The 22,701-nt window shown below is 36.9% G+C and overlaps 1 protein-coding gene across 3 annotated transcripts in view; it reads left to right on the top strand.

Annotated features, from left to right (window-relative positions):
* Positions 1–4,857: 4,857 nt before the first annotated feature.
* The window catches only part of LOC144356752 (uncharacterized), a 68,165-nt gene continuing 50,321 nt past the window's right edge, over positions 4,858–22,701 (top strand). For 2 of the 3 annotated variants that reach the window (XM_078011446.1, XM_078011445.1), the window contains exon 1: positions 15,882–16,016. The gene's annotated coding sequence lies outside the window, so the exon portion shown is untranslated. Of the gene's footprint in view, positions 5,134–15,881; positions 16,017–22,701 lie in introns of those variants that run through there. The other variant, XM_078011444.1, reaches the window with a different exon arrangement.

The raw sequence follows: 22,701 nt of genomic DNA, 5'->3' as shown, positions 1-22,701 counted from the left end.
TAGCGTACCCAAAAAACCTTCAAGTTGAAAGTGGGTTTCCAATTTTACCCTTAGTACATAAAAAAATGGGAAATCACAAGGCCTGCTTGGTACACTCTGGTAAACGTAGCGTACCCCAAAAAACCTTCAAGTTGAAAGTGGGTTTCCAATTTTATCCTTAGTACATAAAAAAAATGGGAAATCACAAGGCCTGCTTGGTACACTCTGGTAAACGTAGCGTACCCAAACAACCTTCAAGTTGAAAGTGGGTTTCCAATTTTACCCTTAGTACATAAAAAAAATGGGAAATCACAAGGCCTGCTTGGTACACTCTGGTAAACGTAGCGTACCCAAACAACCTTCAAGTTGAAAGTGGGTTTCCAATTTTACCCTTAGTACATAAAAAAATGGGAAATCACAAGGCCTGCTTGGTACACTCTGGTAAACGTAGCGTACCCAAAAAACCTTCAAGTTGAAAGTGGGTTTCCAATTTTACCCTTAGTACATAAAAAAATGGGAAATCACAAGGCCTGCTTGGTACACTCTGGTAAACGTAGCGTACCCAAAAAACCTTCAAGTTGAAAGTGGGTTTCCAATTTTACCCTTAGTACATAAAAAAATGGGAAATCACAAGGCCTGCTTGATACACTCTGGTAAACGTAGCGTACCCAAAAAACCTTCAAGTTGAAAGTGGGTTTCCAATTTTACCCTTAGTACATAAAAAAATGGGAAATCACAAGGCCTGCTTGGTACACTCTGGTAAACGTAGCGTACCCAAAAAACCTTCAAGTTGAAAGTGGGTTTCCAATTTTACCCTTAGTACATAACAAAATGGGAAATCAAAAGGCCTGCTTGGTACACTTTGGTAAACGTAGCGTACCCAAACAATCTTCAAGTTGAAAGTGGGTTTCCAATTTTACCCTTAGTACATAACAAAATGGGAAATCAAAAGGCCTGCTTGGTACACTTTGGTAAACGTAGCGTACCCAAACAACCTTCAAGTTGAAAGTGGGTTTCCAATTTTATCCTTAGTACATAAAAAAATGGGAAATCACAAGGCCTGCTTGGTACACTCTGGTAAACGTAGCGTACCCAAACAATCTTCAAGTTGAAAGTGGGTTTCCAATTTTACCCTTAGTACATAACAAAATGGGAAATCACAAGGCCTGCTTGGTACACTCTGGTAAACGTAGCGTACCCAAAAAACCTTCAAGTTGAAAGTGGGTTTCCAATTTTACCCTTAGCATGCTCGGATATAATTAGGCCTTCTCAATATTTTATACAGTTTACTTATGCTCCAGTCAATGTCAACCCCCCACCCTCCCCACCTCGGGGTTTAGTGCTGGATTTGGAAATTATTGTTGTAAAATTTGCGAAATGCCCCACCTCCTGGGGCAAGATGGATAGGCAAATCCCCACCCAAAACAAACCCCCCACATTTCTCCCACCGATCGCCACTGTCCGCCATGCTTGCTATCAGCAGAGTACTGGCGATGCTGGCGATGACGGGACATGAAACACAGCTATTACCCCACCTCCACGGGCACAGTTTGGCGGTAAATCCTGTCTAATGCCCCAAATTTGTCCCGTATCGCCCGAGGTGGGAGGGGTCGCGGTTGACATTGACTGGAGCATTAAACGAATCGGCTTCACCAATTGGCACGGGAGTGGTCGATTCAATAACAAGGTAACATATGATGCATGAACTTCAACTAGTAATATTTCCATAAATCAGTACGTCAGATTTTTAACGGAAATTAATAATTTTAGAAACATTGATTTTGGTAACAAAACTGTATATTCATGGTGACACTGGTAACGCTGGGAATAAAACTGTTTATTGACAAATACGCGCTTAGTAATAACACGGATACAATTGTAATTGTTTTTGAAACGATATGTGTTTCTGTCCGCCCGTACACAAGTATGACACTAGCAAGACTGGTCTACAAAGTATTACACGTGCTGTGATATATAAACCGCCCTGCATGGCATCGGCTTCCCTGGTGAATTCTCATCTCATACTATCTGTTTTTTTACTATATTTATAGTAAAAGATTTCGATCGCAGTGAAATATATATTTAAATATCATGTCTTATACGTCAAACAGTACTTCCACGTCTGTGTCATATTGTTTGCAAATGAAGCGATATACGAGTTCAAAAAAAAAGGAAAATAAATATATAAAAGTACTGTTTATATAAAAAATCTTTAACTAAAAGCCAACTAAAAATTAAGGCATATAACAGTAAAGCCATAAGGTTTAACATCCCAATAAAATACGCCCACTTTTTGTATTTAATATTTTCTAACCATTTTATTGACCTTTTATGACCTCCAACATCTGAGTAATTGGTAGCAGAATGGGATGTAGGTCACATATTTCCATAGCAACCATGCTTAACTTTGGTCGACACCGAAATTGCTATACAAATATTTGTTCAGTATAATCTCATTTCGAATAAAATCGTTCTGACGTTATAGTCCTTTGGCAGCTGTGATTTTGGCGAGATTTATACAATGTTGGGTTTCTCGTTCTTGTGATTGTCCCTGTGAAAATGGATTACATTTACGTGACGTGGTGTACCACAGAAATACAAACCACTGTGGTTTGTAGTTCCATGGATGTACATATTAAGAACCAGGGGGCAGTTGATACATAGCTGAGTGGGGAGGTGTCCCTGAGTGCTCAAAAGTGTGACAATTTTTATACCTGGATACTGGCAAAATCTATACCCATATTTATACCAAAGTACCATTACCGTCATCACAGTTTATTCCAAATAAAACGGTTACCGTATTTGCTTTATTATAAGAGCATCTCCAATAGAAGCACATTTAAGCCAACAGTTGCATTGTATATTGATTTATTAAAATATTTGTTTTGACCCTAGAAACACCTCTGTCACTTACATAAGACAATATTATTAACACAATGTTCAGGTTATTTAGGTTGTTAAATGAGAAATAAGTATACCAAACCGGAAAAATATTACGTTACAGATATTTTTACCTATCTTGACCAGAAATAAGACCGATACTTATACCCAAAACCAAAAAAACGAGACCCATTTCAGGGGCACGTCCCCCCCCCCCCCGTGGGATTAAAAAGAATTCTCTCCGGTGTTTGTTTTTCATATCCAAAGGCGTGAAAGATTAGTTCGCGTGTTTGGCGTGCACCTGGTTCATGCAGTAATTTGAGGGCTGAAAATTCAGTACAATAATATATATCTTTGTTTCGATTTTCACCGCTGCACTTGAGTTATGAAAAAACTATAATAAATAATACCGATCTAACGACTCAAGTAATTGTGTGTTATGAAGTAGGCGATTTTGCCAAGACTCCCAAGATTGGGAGAATGGCGTCTTGTCGGACGAGAATGATAACACTATCGGTCTCGTGTGATGTTCAGGTCTTACACGTCATTGCACCCAGACTTTCTCTCACTGCGAATCGTGATTAGTTCTTCTTTACTTCTTTAATAGGTACGCGCGTGTGTCCCTGGGTAGGAAGATTGGATTATGTTGATAGAAATACAATCATTGATATGTTCTCTCGACTTTGAGCCAAGGCACGCCGGGTAAATGCACTGAATGTTGAGAGGAGCATGCTCACCGGAAATACATATTTCACTAGTTACACGTGTTTCACCAATAACTATAACCAGATGTTTTAATATATTGCTTTTATGGGTTTCGTTCACATATTTTGGCCCCAGTTACTATGGCAAGCACGTCATCTAAATCTGTCCGCGTTCATATCTCAGTGTACTAGTCAAGTAATTCGGCACGTATTATTCAATTTAGTTTAATATTTCGGCAGTAATTATGGTCGTAGTCACGATTTCACCAATGGACACATGTGTAGCGAACAGAGCACGTGCGCTTGTTCATGTTGACCGGAAATCACAACCTCCCCCCTCCACACAGGCAATGACTCCTAGGCAATGTCCTCCTTACTCCAATGTCATTCGAAATTTGGCACATATACCGTGGCAATTTCAATGCGGGAGCGTATTAGTATTATTCCTGTGATATCGCCCTCTACGTCAATGTAGCTCATCGATCTACAATGACGAAACATATGTTGATGATATTGATCACCGTATCAACTGTTCATTTCATATGAAGAATCCGTGATCGGTAATGTTGCTCCTCCCTTCACCGTCTAAAAAAACCGAATAAATTAAATCCGCGTTCATTACAGAATTCAGAGCAAGCACACAACACAAACTGAAGTGAAAAGCGATTACCCATTGAAAGAATTGAATGGAAACTGATTTATTTTATTTTATTTTACGAACATTCTATTCAGATATGCCTAGCCAGAGTGTTGTATTCATATTTGTTGATATTTGATATTGCAAAAAAAAAATGTAATTTTCGAATATTTATTTTCTGACTTCGTCCACAGCAAATAGTTTTCACAACAAACCGTCCGCCCGGCCCAGCATTCAAATTTCGAATCTAGAAATAGAAATATACGGCTTCAAATTTGGCAATGACACAAACATGACAAATACTGTGTTTGAGTTGTTTACGCAAGTTTCACCGACAGAATACGCAAGGATAAATATTCCATTGACCCTATGTGATATTATCTAACTCCCTTCGACAGCTGTGCGAAATACAGGCAATTTGTACACGTAATATGACGAATTAGAGTGGACGAGAGACATATTTATAGGAGTAAACACAATCAAATCCCCCCACTTAAGCCTTTCATAACGAGCTTGCGACGCCTAACCAATGCCGTAAACGTGGGTAGGTGTTAACGTACACGGGCGGACCGGATTAATTTGCATTCAAGGTGATTATAAATGAGACAAGTACGACGCGCATAGTTGCCACCCCTGTCAATGTAATGTTGTGGTCGTATTTATTGTATTCATTCGTAGGCTCTGTACTCGTATTACTACTACTCTGCGTGGAAGTGCGTTATTATAGTGTTGTGGTACATGATATTTTATCTCTGACCCGTAAATGTGAACACGTATAAAAAAAGTATACACGATCAAATGTCATCGATTGCAGTCGGAAGTGGTATCGGTGTTTATATGTGTGTGCTATATCGTAACTGTTCACCACGCCAACACCGTCGATTATACACCACTACAGCACTGGTGGCTGTTTGACAGAAGGACGATCTAATGGCAAGTATTTAATATATTGTCAACATTTTGATAAGTTCTGTTCCATTGCAATGTATGTTTTATGTGTGATGTATGTGCGTATGCCAAAATAGGGGGCTGGGGCAGCGATGTCCAACAGCGTTGTCCATATCACGCTCCACAACGGCAGGGTCAAATGCATCATTCACAGGCGTGCCTACACATATTCGCTGATTTAAACAGCATGGATGATGGGACGAGAATGAAAACGAAAACCATTTAGACCAAACATCGGGTAGGACTGTTAAATGGACGAGTTAAAAGATGAAATACACGTGTTTTACTGTGTTTATAATCAAACACTGTGTATAATAATCGTAGGTGGTAAAACGCGGTTCGTTGAAAACACGTGTCGGCGGAAATCCAGTTCACTCGTTCAATCCGCTCCTGCGTTATTCATAGGAGGCCTTACACTCATATTACTGGGTACCAAGGTAACGTCACACCAGTCATTTATTCTGTCACATGTTTTTTGTTATGTTTTATTTCCTCGGATTCCGTGATTATACAATTATTACGTGAACGAGCTGTTACGAGCAATAACGATGACGTAACTATCTAACCGATGTCAGATCCCTCTCTGTTTCACTTCCTTCTCTCTTGTGACACGTAGCTTGAAATATGGCAAAGAATAATTACATCATGAATTGTATTATAATGATATCCAATAAAAATCTTACAAATAATATGAATTATGTTATCAGTTTAAGTACTCCATATTTAACGTTGAATCTCATGTCCTCGGTTTGTTGCCGAAGCTTGTTCCTAGGTAACGGTAAGATCCCATTTATGAAATTTCCTAAAATAGAACCAGTGACAACAAGGATTTGTATGTAGGATACTAATCACACACACGGAAATGTCGACTACAATGAACCAGAAAATCAAAAAAAGATGATGGCAAGTATTAATTCAGATCTATATATTAATGGGTTACACACCCCGGTCCGTTCCGAGGGCAAATGTACGGTCATGCCCGCACAAAAGTTCGGCGCCGCCATCGGAATCCGTCCATGTACAATAACATTCAGAAGAGGCCCCAGCTGTCTCACAAACACTGGAACAGCTGCTCCCAGACTAGAATTGACTTTATTCAGTAACCAAAGACGCTATCACCATGACATTTAAGGTGGGACACATTGATGGTTAAAAGTTCTCGAAGAGGTCAGTAAATATTCGGAATAAAAAAAAACTAGATCCTCCCTGTAGTACCTCCCTGTTATTTTAATTCGGAGTTAAAATGAGGAAAAATATGCGGGCAATACATTCACAGTCCCTCGTCGCCGCATCACGATGATTGAACGTGGGACATCGCCTAGCAAGCCGTTTGCGTCATATCCCGCATACGTTCCAACAATTAACATTGAGTGCAGTAAACAACGAATCGATACATTATTACTATATCAAGTCGCCCTTGTTTAACGTTTCGCGCGCGCGTGCACCCGCTCAGTGACTGGTTGACAAGATCCAGTTGTTGGCACCCAATAATAAAATAGTGTGGTTGTTCGCTGCTGTTTTACATTGATAAAAATGTTAACAAAGAATTCAACAATGTGACGGTCTATACATAAAAATGAACAACACACTGACTGTTGACATGTTCAAATTTGAAATAAAAAGACGAACAGATTCAAAAGGTTCAAATTAAAAATTGCAAATACATTTTGTTTCCTTATTATACATTTAATAATGTATAGTTATATTATAATGGCTAATCGTAAAATAGCCATGGATTGTTTTCCATATTTTCAACAAGAGGGTAAATTCCCTCAATTTAATTTGAAGCGGGGAGTCGTCACCTGCGCACGCGTCAGATGGCCATGGCGTGTTATTGTTTACAAACAAGCGTCTACCCATGAGCCGTTGCGTTTTTAGCGTGTGTTGTTATCGTCGCTTGGGACTCAATTCCCGCGCGTGCGCAAGTGACGCCCCTCCTGCTTTAAGTTCTAAATCACTCCGTTGTAGCAGTACAACACAGCCCTTCCCCAATTACGTACATGTTATGTTTTATAGCACGTTTTACGGCGCAAAGTTAGCATCGTTGAAAATAATTCCAAACCTTCAGTACAGCAAATACTGGCCTCGGGAACGTGACTGATCAGAAACAGCTTGTCTCAACCACTAAACGACAAAATACATTTCATGAATTTATCAAAAGAAATATGACACCCATCATTATTCAACAACATCGGGTTTATATCAATCATCCAATGTACAGTACAGTAGTTGTAATGTTTAGCGGGGAAAGTGAAAAAGCATATTTCATTTGGTGGAAATGTAATTTCAAAATGAATAGAAATGTTGCCAGACGGTATAACGTATTCATTGATATATTACGCATAAATATTATTTTAGCCTCTAGATAAATATTATTTATTTATTCATTTCCACAATATATGCCGCTAGCCGAAAGTACGCAACTAATATTAATCACTCGTTGAATGACACAGTCTATGTTAGCATTATTTTACTCAACGACTATAGCAAAGTATTTACACAGGCGTTTCCTGGTGTATTATGTTTATTCAAATTGCTTGAGTACATGCATGGTAATGATGCGGCTCCGCATATTTATGTTGGCTGGATGAACACGCTTCTACGCAGGCATGTCTGATATCTGGTTCAAGGAACGCTCAATTTTGAAGCATTTTACATTGAAACCTTGAATCGTGATGCATGAAAGTGTGAAGCAATATGCGAACAGAATCACGTACGAAGTCACTAATTTGGTTAATTAATCATCGTAACACTTTGAAGGCAATATTCATATTAATCAATAACTACGTATTATGTATGCATTTGTACAAATTAGTTGGTTGTTTTCTTTTCAACTCTTCGATACACGCAACTTGACAAAACCTGATCGTTATAACATAAGCGATAAACAAAAATAGTTTCAATAGTTTTTCTAAATTGCGACGTTTCACTGCAAACAAAAGAAAAACAGAGAACATTATCGGAATCTACTTCCACTGTGTTGACAATACGGTGCTTTTTGTAAGCTTTTGATCTATGCGCTAACAACGTGTCTCCTTTACTAACCCCTGCTACGTACTCATTCGACAGTCTCTTTCATTCACCTCTTTCTCAATGGTTTATAGTGATATAATTTCACCACCCCATATGATCTTTCGTAGGTTGGCCTGTTCAGACTTTAAGTACGATGACCGTCCAGGTATTGTTCTCACATCGTGGAAAAACATACAGTACAGTACTTAATGTTTAAATATTCACGCTGCAATTCGCGTTACTCCTTGTCACGCCATGATTTACAATCATGCTTTATATACACTGTATATAGAACTATATATTTATTTAGAATATGTAAATCCATCTGTCTAAAAATGTATTTATTTAAAGAGCGGCGGTTGTCGCGCCGCGCGTCGTGTGCGATATGAGACTCATAGCGACGTATACAACGCGTGTAAAATACATTTTGTTTACATGAAATTCGAGCACGCGCTACGCGACGAACGCCGCCCTATAATTGTGCGCTATGTAACTTATACAAACTCAAACATTGTCTAAGTCTTATTGCACGAAAAACATTTGCAGCGAGACTGTAAATCATACCGTCATTATTAGACGTAGTTACATTAGGTTGGGTGAATAACTAGGAAATGTACTAATTGTTTTTGAGTTCCTGAAACGAACAAGTTAGTAGGGATTGAATTGTCACTATAACTCACTGAATAGCTTCCTATGTTAATATCACCTGCTTGAGACATCCTCGTTGACATCGATTAAAAAAGAGCAACTTGATGACCGAGAGTGGATGGAATAATAACAGTTGTGTGTCATTTTCTATAATGGCTTTTACTTCTATGTACTTTAGGACGCGTACAACTAATAGGACATATAAAATGGCATTAGATAGAAACTTTATCGCCCAACAAATAATTTAACAAGGGTACTTTGAGAAGAAGGAGACTTTATATCATGGACAGATCTTTCTTAAGTTGCTAATTTAAATGGATTTCAACAAATTGTGTTTTCGCTGTTTATCCATATATTGTCGGTGAATACCCTAACACAGGTTCACTTCTGTCGTTGCTATATTTGACAATTTTGACCGTTGATATATAGTTACTAGTATACTACTTAAGTAAGTGTACTATCCAGTTATACTAAATGTTTAGTTAGTTTAGCCACTTGTGTTTATCTCACTTCCAGTTGTGTGCCACTTCATGTAAGTGTGATATAACTGGTATTGTCACAACGTTAAATGGTCGGCGTGTACGTTGTCTCGGCAATTTATCGCGTGTAGCCCACGTAATGACGTGTATATCCTTTTTAATTTGTTAAGGGTTGATTTTAACCACTTTGCGCGACAAATCATTTTGTAATCCAGTATATTAGGTTATAGTCACTTTAAACGAAACAAAGTACCCAAAGTGCACACACTAATCACCGATGGAAGTGAACACTGCGCATGTGCTGTCTACGCAATACCGGGATCTAGAGCGGTTAATTGTAGCCGAACGAGCACGTTATTACGGCACTCTATGTTGACCCTGAAGGTCAAGTTATGCTTTAAGTATATCTTTGATATTCATGAAATACCCTACTTATGGGAAAGGGTGAGCACACATGAATGGCATGTCTTTGAAACCTAGCCGTATTTAATTGATATATAAAGGTCCCTTGGATTTGCACTGCTTTATTCTTTTCCCCTCGCTCCAACTAATTTAATAAAACGTCCGATAAAAGATAAACAGATTCGTAGCTCAATGTCCATTATATGTACTTCGAGTTAAAACAGCACTATGTTTACGTCATTGCAGTTTATGCCCAATTAAATCTTTTATAAATAAAAGTAAAATTTCAAACAGGTTATTAAACGTTGAGTTGTATCATATAGGCATAATTAAATGCTTTGCCTCATTGAAAATCCGGAAGTGAGCGGGGAACTGACGGCAATTATAGAGCTTCAAAGTTTCGTAATCGCATTGAGCTATATAGGAAATTGACATGCCTGTTTCACACACATTGAAGGTATTTCACATAAACAAATGATTTTTTTTCGACAATTGCGCTTTTCAGTAGACATTAACATTTTGTCAAATTTCATTGCTATTTCCGGATGTTGACGTGACGTTTTTATTTTCTGAAGCAGGTCAACAATGATTAGCATCTTATTTGCAGAAATTCGTTATTGCAAGTCAATACCTGCACCCATTAAAGTGGGAGGGCCGTCACCTGCGCACGCGCGGGAATTGAGTCCTAAGCGACGATAACAACACACGCTAAAAACGCAAAGGCTCATTGGTAGACGCTTGGTCGTAAACAATGACACGCTATGACCATCTGACGCATGCGCAGGCGACGACTCTCCCGCTTTAATGTCTTTGTATAAGGCCGATCTGAAAATAACTTAGCAGTGCTTGAGGCCAGTTCATGAACATACAAACAGAATTATGCGTGTCACTCAACAATATCCAATGTCCCCCCCATTTGATCGAGTAAACTGCAAACGCACCACCCTGCTTATTTTCATCAAAAAATATAACCGCACGTCGTTCGCCCGAGAACGATCTACCGTAACTGACATACAAGCGTCTATAATGCACTAACCACACTGTTAATTTGTTTACGTATGAAAATGAAATTTTATTCGACAATCTGAGTTATTACAATTGAAAGAAAGGACTCCGTACTGCCCATTATTGCATGTTAAAAGGGCTCGAACGTTGATGACTAGGCGTTGGGCAAGCGTGCGTTACACTATGCCATGTTATCACGCAGTGCATCTTGTTTTATTCCCTAGATTATGCATAATCTTCATAGTTTATATATCATAGTTCACGTGACCACTAAAAAAGTGTACACTGCTTATTATTCTCTTTGGACAATTTTCACAATGATCAAACTTATTTAGTAATCACTTATTTAGTAATATATTTAGTGTAACTTATGTAGTCTCTTCTGTGCCCCAGCCCCAGCCCCAAATCAAATGCATTCAAATACAGACGATAAACTATGTAGTAACAATGATATATACTTAATATCTCATGACATTAGACAATGATGTTGTACTATGTATTATAACATGTTTTGAATATTTAAAACAATAATGAATGCCCACAGCGCCATATTGAATGAGGAGATGGGTCGATGACAAGATATTGTGTTTGGCGAAGCCAAACTCTTTATCGCGTCTAGGCATTTAAATCCAATATGACGCTGTGTTATGAATCACCACCATCAGAATTTAACAAAATTAGTTTAAATTTAGGAGCGTCTATTTGAAAAAGAATTAGAGGTTTACATTGTTATATCAGCATAAATATACATAATCTCGCGTGATCGTGGATTCAGAGCATACATAAGTTTTTGAAGACTTTTCGTTCAAAACACTGAAATATGCGTTACCATGCTTTCATATGTTGAAACCGTCCGTCATAACTGGTTGTCTCCCGTCACGTAATCACACGTTTGCAAATGTCATCTAGCACCGTCCGTACAAATGTCTAGTTTGTCAACACAATAATCTATGTTCTCGTCTTTTTGGCGTTACGTCACGGTATAGTTATCGAATGTACGGCAATTGGCACACTTGTCTCGTCTTGCCACTAGAATGCAATTATTTCTACACACCGTTGGATCGATTTGCACATGGTGATTAAAAAACCTTATAAAAACTCGTATTTCATGCAGTCAATGAAATCACATTTCAATTTTAAATTACTTACTGACGGCAGTTAATTAAACTCGATGAGAACGTTGCGTGTTAAGCAAATCTCTGTTGTAGATCAATCCTCTGAAACGCACTACCTTATAGACATACATTCATAAATATCCTCCTACGTCTGAACACCTATAAGATAATGCAAATAAAGTATGCAATCGATACTGTCAGTTATTTCATTGATACAACATCACGTAATTGAAAAAAAAATCACCGCACTAAATCCAAAGGATTGGAATCGGTCGGTTTCTGAATGCATACTTTATGTGCGCCAACAGATGTAGGCCTCCTACTCGATACACGTTGATTTAGCATCTCCGATCCTGGGGGGGGGGGGGGGGGGCTGCAATGCCAGAATATAGAGCTCCGGACATCTAGCCTTTTTCTGATAGTCCAAAGAAAAATCGTTGAATTTTGGAAAAATGTATACCCTATCGCTTTTTATGCTTGTTATTTTACTTTCGTTATATGAATGGTTTACCAGTCAGAATTAAACCATGAACAACGCGATTAAGCGATTTTCTAGGGTTTAACAATACGTTTTTGAAGATGTGTAAAGGTTATTTTTGCCCTTTAAATACAAAATGTTTGAATTTTAGACTTCTTTTCAGATTATTTGGTTCAACAAAAGGACCCCTTCCCAAAACATGTTTTGCTCGAAAAGGAACGCGGTACATTCACATAGAGCTGTGGAATACACAACCACGTGATATACAAGACACAAGCTGGAATAACTTTATACAACCATGTGTAACACGTACACATTTGTCATACATGTATACCTGTAACATATTTGGTGTAATCAGGACTAATATGCGCCTCACTGTGAATTGGGTTCAGTTACTTACTTTAAGGAGAAATGCAAAACCGAATCCATTGTGTTTGACCAACGAGCCGTGTCTTTTACTAATTCTCATGGCTGGATACTCATTTTTTCTGAACATAATAGTTTCAACCGTAGTAGCATGCTGTGAATATTTGTTGTTAGTGCACCAAACCGGAAATGGATTTCAAATTGCTCATGTGATGATGTTTCAACCACAATTAGACAGCTCCTTGCTTGTATTTCATTTTTTTAATTTCACAAGTAGACTTAAGGTAGTTTGCTAGCATTAAAAACATACTCGGAAATCCTCAAAATACGGCAGTAGGGGTAAGGTCAATGTAATGTTCAAAAACCTGAAGTAAACCAAATTAAGACTTTCCACAAAACGACCTCGATTTATTGTTTTGAGTAGTTTTGAATTGGTTCCCATGGGTCAAACATTTCATCATATCAACTTTGTTCGGTAATCTATACTATACAAATTGGAAGAATTTTGAATATTAGTATAGCCTTTTCATAGATTAATTTGTTTACACGGGACTCTATGGAAAAAGTTCCAAAATGGTCGCTTTTTAGATTATTTTGCATGTGCTTTCTGGAAAACACATCCTTGTTTCTCCGAGAAAACTATAAATATAAATGGCTTGCATGTATGTTAATCATCACACAGCAAGTATTTACTGTAGTGATTTTTCTATGTTTAAATGGTCGCAATACTATTTAGAAAAATGGGGGGAAAATGAGTAATAGTTTAATTGTGATTAGAACCCCTGTTATTAAGCATGCAGCTATGACAATGTATATGGTTTTAGAAAGCTGAGATATGAGACAATACGATCGTATAATATTTGCTCAGTGCTGTGCTCCGTGGCGCCAACAATGTAAGTAGGCATGTTAGAATAGGTGATTTTCCGTACAATTGCGAGATCTCGCGAGATGCATGAAAGACGCGCGTCGAACGTCTGCCGCAAAAATCGAACGATTTGATTTTGAACTAGAATTTCTTTATTTCGTAGCTTACATTGACCGGCCGATCTTCGACAGAGAAATATTGCTTTCGAATACCCTTACTTAATCGAAATTGCCTATCATCAAATGTGGACAACACATTATTAAGCATGGAAATGTCCCCGAAATACTTTCGCATTTGTCGAATCCCACGCGATGTTTGACGCGACTACGACGCTATGACCTTTGTCTGTCCTGTTTTTACGTTCGATTTCACGCATAACGCGTTATTCTCGCAGTGAACGGAAAATGGTCTATTCACTCAACTGCGTGAAATAAAAAGCATAATTATCAAATACATTTCATTAATAACAATTTCTGTTTCACGATGACAGTACCATGGTGTCGATATGGGTCATATGAAATATAATGTTTGTTGTTACGAAATTCAAACCCACGATTGGTTCGACAACTTTCTGACAAGCACCCCCCTTTTTTCAATTGTGACATTTTGATAGCAATTTGGTAGTTCATCGTATATTGATATGTTTGAATCGACAAACGTACATATTGTTCCATTAATATACCAGAAGACTGTTTCCCACCATATGCATTAGTATACGGTTGTACGGTAATTGCACGCACACACAGACCTAACACTAGTAACATGAATGGTACTTAATTACAATGTAGGATACTTATATATTGCCGTAATTACGTGGGTGACAGTGTATTCTTACGTGTATTCAGTCTCAATCGATCTGTTAATAGTCGTTTGATTGTATTTCATTTCGTCGCGTCTTTGTCACGCTATGTATAGATAATCGCGGTAGAGAGGTCGGGTAGGACATCTTTGATCGGTACATGCTTCTACCGTCAATTGTTACTCGCACGAAATCGTAGAGTATTGAACTTAAAACAAAAAATACTCATAATTCCTATATACCCATTCGTTATTTGGCATCTTGGCATTTGTTTTAATTTCTGGATTTCCAAACAGCTCGGTAGCACATCAACCAAGACGCTGTATAACTGAATGACAACATGAGATATTTCTCGCTAAGTTATTGTCTCAAGCAGAATAATCGAAAAGAAAATACGAAGCTGTTGGCTGCCAGTTTGAAAAAAAAGTTTACAAAATTATCACTAGTAAAATCGATAACATGTCACGTGACAACATATAATTTGAGTCTATCATGTACTAATGTTGAATAACTTTCAACAAGTGTGAGTGTAATCTGCATTTTCTTGAAAAGGAAGTCAAAAACATGGTTTTGATAAAAGATTAACGCACAAATCATCAATTATATAAAATCATCCAAAGTAAAAGTTTTTCTGACATGGAAATATTTTGCCCTCAGGTTTCAGAGTAGACCTTACACAAATCAGTCTGAAAATACACTTATGGGTATTAAATACATACTTCTTCTTTATTGGATAATATTATTACGTCATCGAATATAATACCACGTGGCGTCTGCTGCCATGTCAAATATCACATATGAATGCAGCAGTATGTGTGTTTATTTTACTGTGTACCATTATTGTGTTTGTTTCATCACCATCACCATGATTCATTCACTAACGGATTCACCTTTGTGGGAATTTTGTTGTGTTCACCTGGACTCGCATTTCAACTTGTCAAAATGCCATTACCATTATACGAAAACCCATAATATCACGCGCATGTAATCTCAAAATAGGTTATATTCATTAATTACCCTATGTCCTGGCACTGACATTTTACCCATACACCAAAGGCAAGGGACACAAACGCCTGACACAAAAGTATTTCAAAGAAATTTTATAACTTAGAATTATTTACTTGGTTAAGCGCATATTTACGGAATTTCAGATTCGAAACTCTGTATTAAGTGTCAGGACAAAAATATAGACTAAATTCTTCCCGCTATATAACAAGCCTATCCCAAAATTAAGGTGTTGTTTGCTGAGCCTTGTCCGATGCCTCCAAATCATGTTAACCAGGTAAGTAAGACTTGTCTGCTGAAATAAAATTATATAAAAATAAAATAATCCCGATTTTGAGGTGAAACATGTCAAACTGAAAAACATTTAAAGATCGTGATCTGTCCATAGAGTTGTCAGCTTTCATCGAACTCAGTGCTAGTGTATGGCTGCGATTTCTGCGTCACGACCTCTGAACAACAAAGACATTTACGCTGTCCAATAACAGAAACGAAACATTTTCAATAGAAATTCTATTCTATCTCTCGGCATCTCGCCAATGAAAGCCATCTTTACATTCGATGCGTTCAGCTGTTACAAAATGTTAAGTGTTGGTTCACCATAAACATCGATCAGGTCGAGAGAGAAAACAAACAAATAGGGAACACACGGCAAACTGGCACGACATGGAGGATCTGCGAGACCATGCTGTAATGGGTAAATATTGAACAAGGAATATTCATTATTTGGGGGCTTACTCGTTAGCTGTACGGTAGAAACAAAAAACATTAGTCAAAAAGGTTTGATGTTATCGTACGCCGTGTGATCACTGTGTCGCCCGTTATATACATGGCGCGTTTCCCACTCAATCATGTTGATCGTAGGCTATCGTTATCGACACAGTGCAGTGTGAGGCCTGGGCAAAATGTTATGACCCACGACAAAACCTAATTCTATATAATATAAATAATATCCCTTTTCAAAAATATCATACTGTGAAATTGATTATATGCTAATCATATGTAGTAATTACTTAATTGGTTCCTATTAATACTTTTTCGATACAATAACCTATTTATTGGTGCTATTAATATCTACGTTATCATCATCATCTAGTCATAATACCTAATAATCATCATAGACAATCCACTCAGCCTAGCAGTACACTGTTATTTTGTTGTGTTCGTTTACCTCTTTGGCGGTATTGCTTTGACGGTATTAGGAAACAGTCAACATTCCAGATGACTGGTAAAATTGGTATCCAATAAATTGGACGCGCTGTTGTTTTATCCTGGCGACGCACAAAGATAATCCGTTTCACTGCCGATGTGTCCCGCCTAAAACTAACGAATTTGCACTCCAAATGCATGGCGATTTTAATGAGAATAAAAAGAAATAGTATTCCCCTGTTTGTCATGGAATCTATTTTGGGAGGGAGAAGGTGTATCTGAGTGACCATGATGAACAATTAGAAGTAAAATATATCCCAATTGCGAGCGACAGTTTTTTTAAACAGTTGACTTAAAATGTAATTGTACCACATATACATTTAATACAAATATACATAGAGTTAGACTTAACAGAAACTACAGCAATTTTCTTATATAACACCTGATAAAACACGATGGTCACATGTCACATTTTAACCATTTGTATACATTCCGTAATTATTCACGTGCGACTGTTCATTCGCTATGTACATACTTGAAAAGAATCTACATTTCCGCTGAATAGATTTATGCCCGAGGGATATAGGAACAAATCTGACTAACATAAATACCTATCAACAGAACGGAAATGTTTGCAGAGCAACCTTCCGTTTGCTCTACATGTATAACTCTCCAAAGCACCAACGTTGGTTTACATTTGATATTGCGTAAACCAACAGCATATTACATATTCATGAGTGAACCACCCCTATGAATATTTAATTGGAGAGCCATGGCCGGCAGTTATAGTTTATTCATAAATATTGGACCCGTAACGACAATAATAGTATAATATATTTTACAACTTTGACGCATCATATGGATATGTATACGTACATTCATGAGGATCTTAAGGGGTTTTTGCAAAACAATATCAGGCGCATAAGTTGACCAATACTTAATACACACCTACTGCGATATTGCTCTGTATCACCGAGCTACTGATGTTAGGGAAAATTACACGCGAGCACGATATTATACTTTCAGCCGAAATCATATCGTCATTTATATGACTAGTATATGGTAGTATTTATGAAGTGAAAATCAATGGCCTTAATGAACATGAGAAGACAGAAGACGATCAATCGTGTTCGTTGATATGTAGCAGGTACATTATTTGTTTCCGTTCATCTATTTTACATTAGGGGGAAAATTCATAGTATACTATTATGAGTTTCTACCACGCCCCAATAAGCGTTAGAGTAAACTTTCAATACATCATGGTAGATATTTGTAGTGAATCTTTAAGCATAACATAATAAAAAATGTGGTCACATTTTACATGCATAGAGCACAGCAACATTGTCCCTGGTTAACATACGTACTCATTGCGATTTTAGTTAGGGTTTTTAAAATTGGTATTATTCAGTGGTGATGGTTACACCAAGGGAGAAATACCACAATTTTATGTAGCGAAAACGGAACATTTATTGATTATTTATACTCGATATTAACAATATGACTAGAATGTATCTTTTATATGTTGAATAATGAGGTCAACCAATTTTATTACTTAAGGAGTTGAATTGAATATTGCATGTCATCGTCTTCATGGGATAATACTATTAGGATAGAACAAAATGAACACAATTTCCGAGAGTCAAGATTATGAACTGTCATGATAAAAAGGAGAAATTGCAGTTTTGCACTCGTTTCTTCGGTGAAATTATTTCTTCATGCCTCAAAAACTGACATTGTATGAAAAAAAGTTGCAAATTATTATTGATATCAGTAAATCTTAATATTTTTGAAACTCTCGAAAAGAATTCGCATATTCGCATATAGTCAGTTGCCAGTGTGATAATAAATATTAAAAATACTAATACAGTGAGGCAGCTGGCGTGGTTGTTTCTTTGGCACGAAACAAGATTGGTAAATATATTCGCCTAAATCGGTTATTAATGTATCATTATGCTTTTATATTTAAATTTAATTGTGTTTATCAATATATAACTGGGAGTTTTTTGAACAAATCAGTGCCGAGGGTAAGAGTAGGATTTACAGTACAGGGGCTGGAAATTTCACCATACACATTAAGTACGACTACGGGCGTCCCAATAGATGTCATGCTATCTCGTGAACAATTATTCAAACTACAGATACTTGTCCGTTTGTAATTGAATTCTGTCATTTATAACTCAATCTAATGTGCGTTAATTGGATCGACTACTCACCACAGTCCCCTCATTCCTTCAACTTAAGTTCAAGTTCAAAGACCGAAAACAGCCACATTCAGATGCGCTCGATATAACGTATATATTAGTTACATAATCACAAAGTGAAAATACCAGGATCGTTATGAGCCGGCAACGAATTCCATGTACATCTATTTACTTTGTCAATGTGAATGTGATGTCCTGTGAACTCCATCAATCTTATGCGCTAGCATTCCCCTTTATTGTAGATTACAAAGTCGGTATATAAGACGCGATTCTTGTTAATTTCCTGTCAAATGTCAGTGACGACAATTTTAATATTTGACAAATACACAACACACGTCTGTATTGCATTTGTACAGGGATGTCAATGCTGTAAGTCATAACACAAAGCGGATACAATCTAGTTGTCAACGTAACAGGCAAACAGGGAGGATATCGGAGGAAAAGCCTATAAAAGGTCTTCAGGGTTCGTTGACGATCAACGAGGATTCTTTGTGGAGGAAGAGAATCAGAAGAATCTTGATTGGAAGTGGTTTACTTAAAGGGCTTTGAATCACTATCGCATGCATAGAGTGTATCGACGTATGCAAATTGGCCATGAAGCAATTTAGTTCGGAATCCAAAAGACATGCAATAAATAGACTGTGAGCATTACACAGTGCATCCCAAGGGATCTTTACCTATAGCAATTTACTACCAAATGTCACTCAACTTCAAGAGTAAATCCACACAATTATATATCATCTCCGCGATCTTATTAATTACCCACCGTTTCATGCTGATTGTTTTTAGACTAATAATATCCCCCCATTTTATTACTCTCGGATGCCTTGTTTTGGGTAGTTTTAATTGCACACTGCACATCACAAGCAAGGGAATAAATACGAGATTCAATGACTAACTAGTCATGATGGACGTTGAACTGGCTATGTTGTTGACACGTCGAGTGTATTACTTGGCAATCAACTTGTTCGTCAAGGGCTTCTGCATCGCTAGTTTTCTTTGGCAGACTTTTACAATTATCTCTTCTATATCTATACACTCTGTATAGGCATAATACTCTTTCTATTCACCAAGGTAGTAAAATATGGATTGCCGGCGACAAGACGTAGCTATATATGGTTTTGTTTATTTGCCTTGCCTACTTTGATTGCGGAAAGTGTCAATTTGAAACGAGAACAGCGTTGATATGAGGCTACATGAGGTCAGATGTGGCCACGTACTTATTCCGTAATAGGTATTTCACGTCCGAACAAGGTTGATATATATAACATGTCCGTGTTCCGCTTATCTATACTATCTTTAAATAATATAGCTTCATTTCATTTTATTCTCTTCTTCCAATTTGACCTATCTAGTTTAGACCAAGGGCATCGGGGTCACGAACGGGGTGTACTCAAGCAAACACGATACGTTCGAGATTAAAGCAATTTAAACGCAGTCCACCGTATCGACCTCGATAAAACCTCGATTCGTATAGATAATGAAAATACTATGTGAATAATGAGTGTATCTCATTTGCATATGTAGCTGATTCAACGGCGCAATGAAACACCCTAGTCGACCAGTTATTTCAAATTTTTCTGAATTTTTGTATTCTGTTGACTGAGATTGAGATTATTGAGTCTATTTTCCACGATCGATCGTATTGATTTCCAATAACCTTGTTTGAACAACTAAATTTGACGATGTTTCGACTGTTCGGCTCAGTCATATAGTTTAATTGCTCCAAGTATCTTGCGAACGATTAAATTTCGTTCAGTACATGTAAGCCAGCAATCAGCGGTTCTTTTCATTTAGATCAACTATACAAAAATGAAAAAAAAAAAAGACCACGAATGGTAATATTGTGTTATTGAACGCGGTAATTTCATTCATATTATTCATACACGTTCTTAGAGTTGTATCAACCAGGATTATATGTCGTAATACCTTTGGAGTGGGCAGATGATTAGAGGGATTATGTTGCAATCGCAGCATACATTTGAGTGGATATAATTCGTATTGTATATCTCAGATGCCTAGTATGGAACTACACTTACACTAATGATATAGTATACGTTTTTATTAGAAGGTGTACACGATAACCTAAATATTTAACCGAAGTATTTAAAAAAAATAATATTTTCACTGTACTGAAAGATAATTTTTCTGGAATTTTATATTTTCGTGGTGATACTCAGGTTACCTATTTAAAACATTCTATGAATTAAATCAATGATTCATCCTTGAAATCATTTTCTGGACATTATTTTGAACTAGTTAGAATATAGACTTACTACATAAATGTCATTTCTTATAAAGCTTGGAACTCAAAATTCCTGGTTTATTCACCACAATGTAACAAACAGGGCTTCACATTTATAGAAATACAAATAAATACATTGCTTGGAAAAATGAGGACATTTTGAACGAGACTTACTATGATAATTCATAATTGGTGAATCCTGGAATCGTTGGTGTGGTACACATGTATGATTAAAATGGTAGTTCCTTAGTCATCTACATCGAGGTGACTTGTGTCAGCTGGTTTGATGGTATACCAGAAAAAAAAAATAATCGACCAATCTTAAACTGATGTTGTAACTGAAGTACAATTGATATTTGTAAAAAGAGCTGTTTGTTAAAATAAATAATGTACAATTACGACTCAAGCAATTATGGAATCTAGTGTGTACAAGTGTTTGGTAATAACATTACTCGTTGAAAGCGAGTTCGTCAGTTGTCAGTCAATATAAATATTAGTGCTTTTCAATTTAATAACAAACTAATAACTCGCCTAGAGTGAAAAAAATGAACTTTGTACATTTTGTCAAAAAGTAGGTGAAGCAGCAATTTGTCTATTAATAACAGCACTTGGTTGTTCCAGATGAACTAATCAAATTAAAATCTCAATATTTCAAAATATCGAGTTGCGAAGAATTAATGTCTTCTTCCTTCTAAGTGGTGAGACGTGTGAAATTTGCACGATGTAAAAGAATCCCAGAACACTTAAACGTTTATCACTGATATTTGACTGTGTATAAGTAAATGCGCTGAAATGGCAAATCAATCTGTTGTTTTGGCTGGAACTTGACAAGATTTAATATACGTAGTATATAACTGTTTTTTTGTTTTTTGCTTAATAACTATGTAAATGTTCTACCATTACGTCACTGGAAGTTACCTTGTACGATCCCCGTCATGACATCTATCTATTTCTGTCCATCAAACAACGTAGTGTTTAATGGCGGCACAGAGTCAGTGATTGCAGATAAAACTTATTACAAATCAATACATCTTTTTCTTCTGCAACAATCATTACTCTAAAAACTCGATCAATCAAGGTTGTATTTCTCCACGTTCCACTCGTGTATAGACAACCGGTGTAGACGACCGTAGATGTACAATTTTTAACATTTATCTATCCTGCTCTGTTCAAATACACCATCGTTTTCATCTTGTTTCTGTTCTAGTAAACATTGATTTCCATTCACTAAAACCACAGAGCCGTGTAAAAAATGGTTTCTACTGCCCTGGGTGTCAAGATATCACATGATCAATTGTGGTCACCGCGTTAACAATAATTTTCTTTTCAACGCCCTTTCCAAAATAGTTGAGTTATCACAAAACTTCGTAAATACACCCAACATTAGAACTCATGGTGTATTCAGTAACGTGTTCATTTTTGTGTGTATTTCCATAACTATACTGTTTTCATCAGACTCTGTTTTGTTATTCTTTTGACTGTAGTATCAATATGAACCTCAAATTGACTTATCCCCACTTTCGCAATGTTAATATTTAAATTTAGTAATTCTACAGTTTCTTTTATTCATGACACGTGACTGCGTTCTCACCAATCAACTTTACTGTTTCAGAAAAGTTGAATGTTAATAAAAGTAAACACATCTGTGTTTTACATAGTGATTACGTAATCCTGTTGTTATATTGCTCGATTTGATTGAAGAAGATCGAACAAATATATAAACTTTTTTGGCAATGTATTGGTTCATAAGCAAAGCATACATATACAACGTTATATACAATTAGATG

The sequence above is a fragment of the Saccoglossus kowalevskii genome, chromosome 15 (assembly GCF_978046115.1).
Source record: "Saccoglossus kowalevskii chromosome 15, keSacKowa6.1, whole genome shotgun sequence".
NCBI classification, from domain to species: Eukaryota; Metazoa; Hemichordata; class Enteropneusta; family Harrimaniidae; genus Saccoglossus; species Saccoglossus kowalevskii.
The sequence above is the reverse complement of the archived record's forward strand: the minus strand, read 5'-3'. Positions and strand labels throughout refer to the sequence as shown.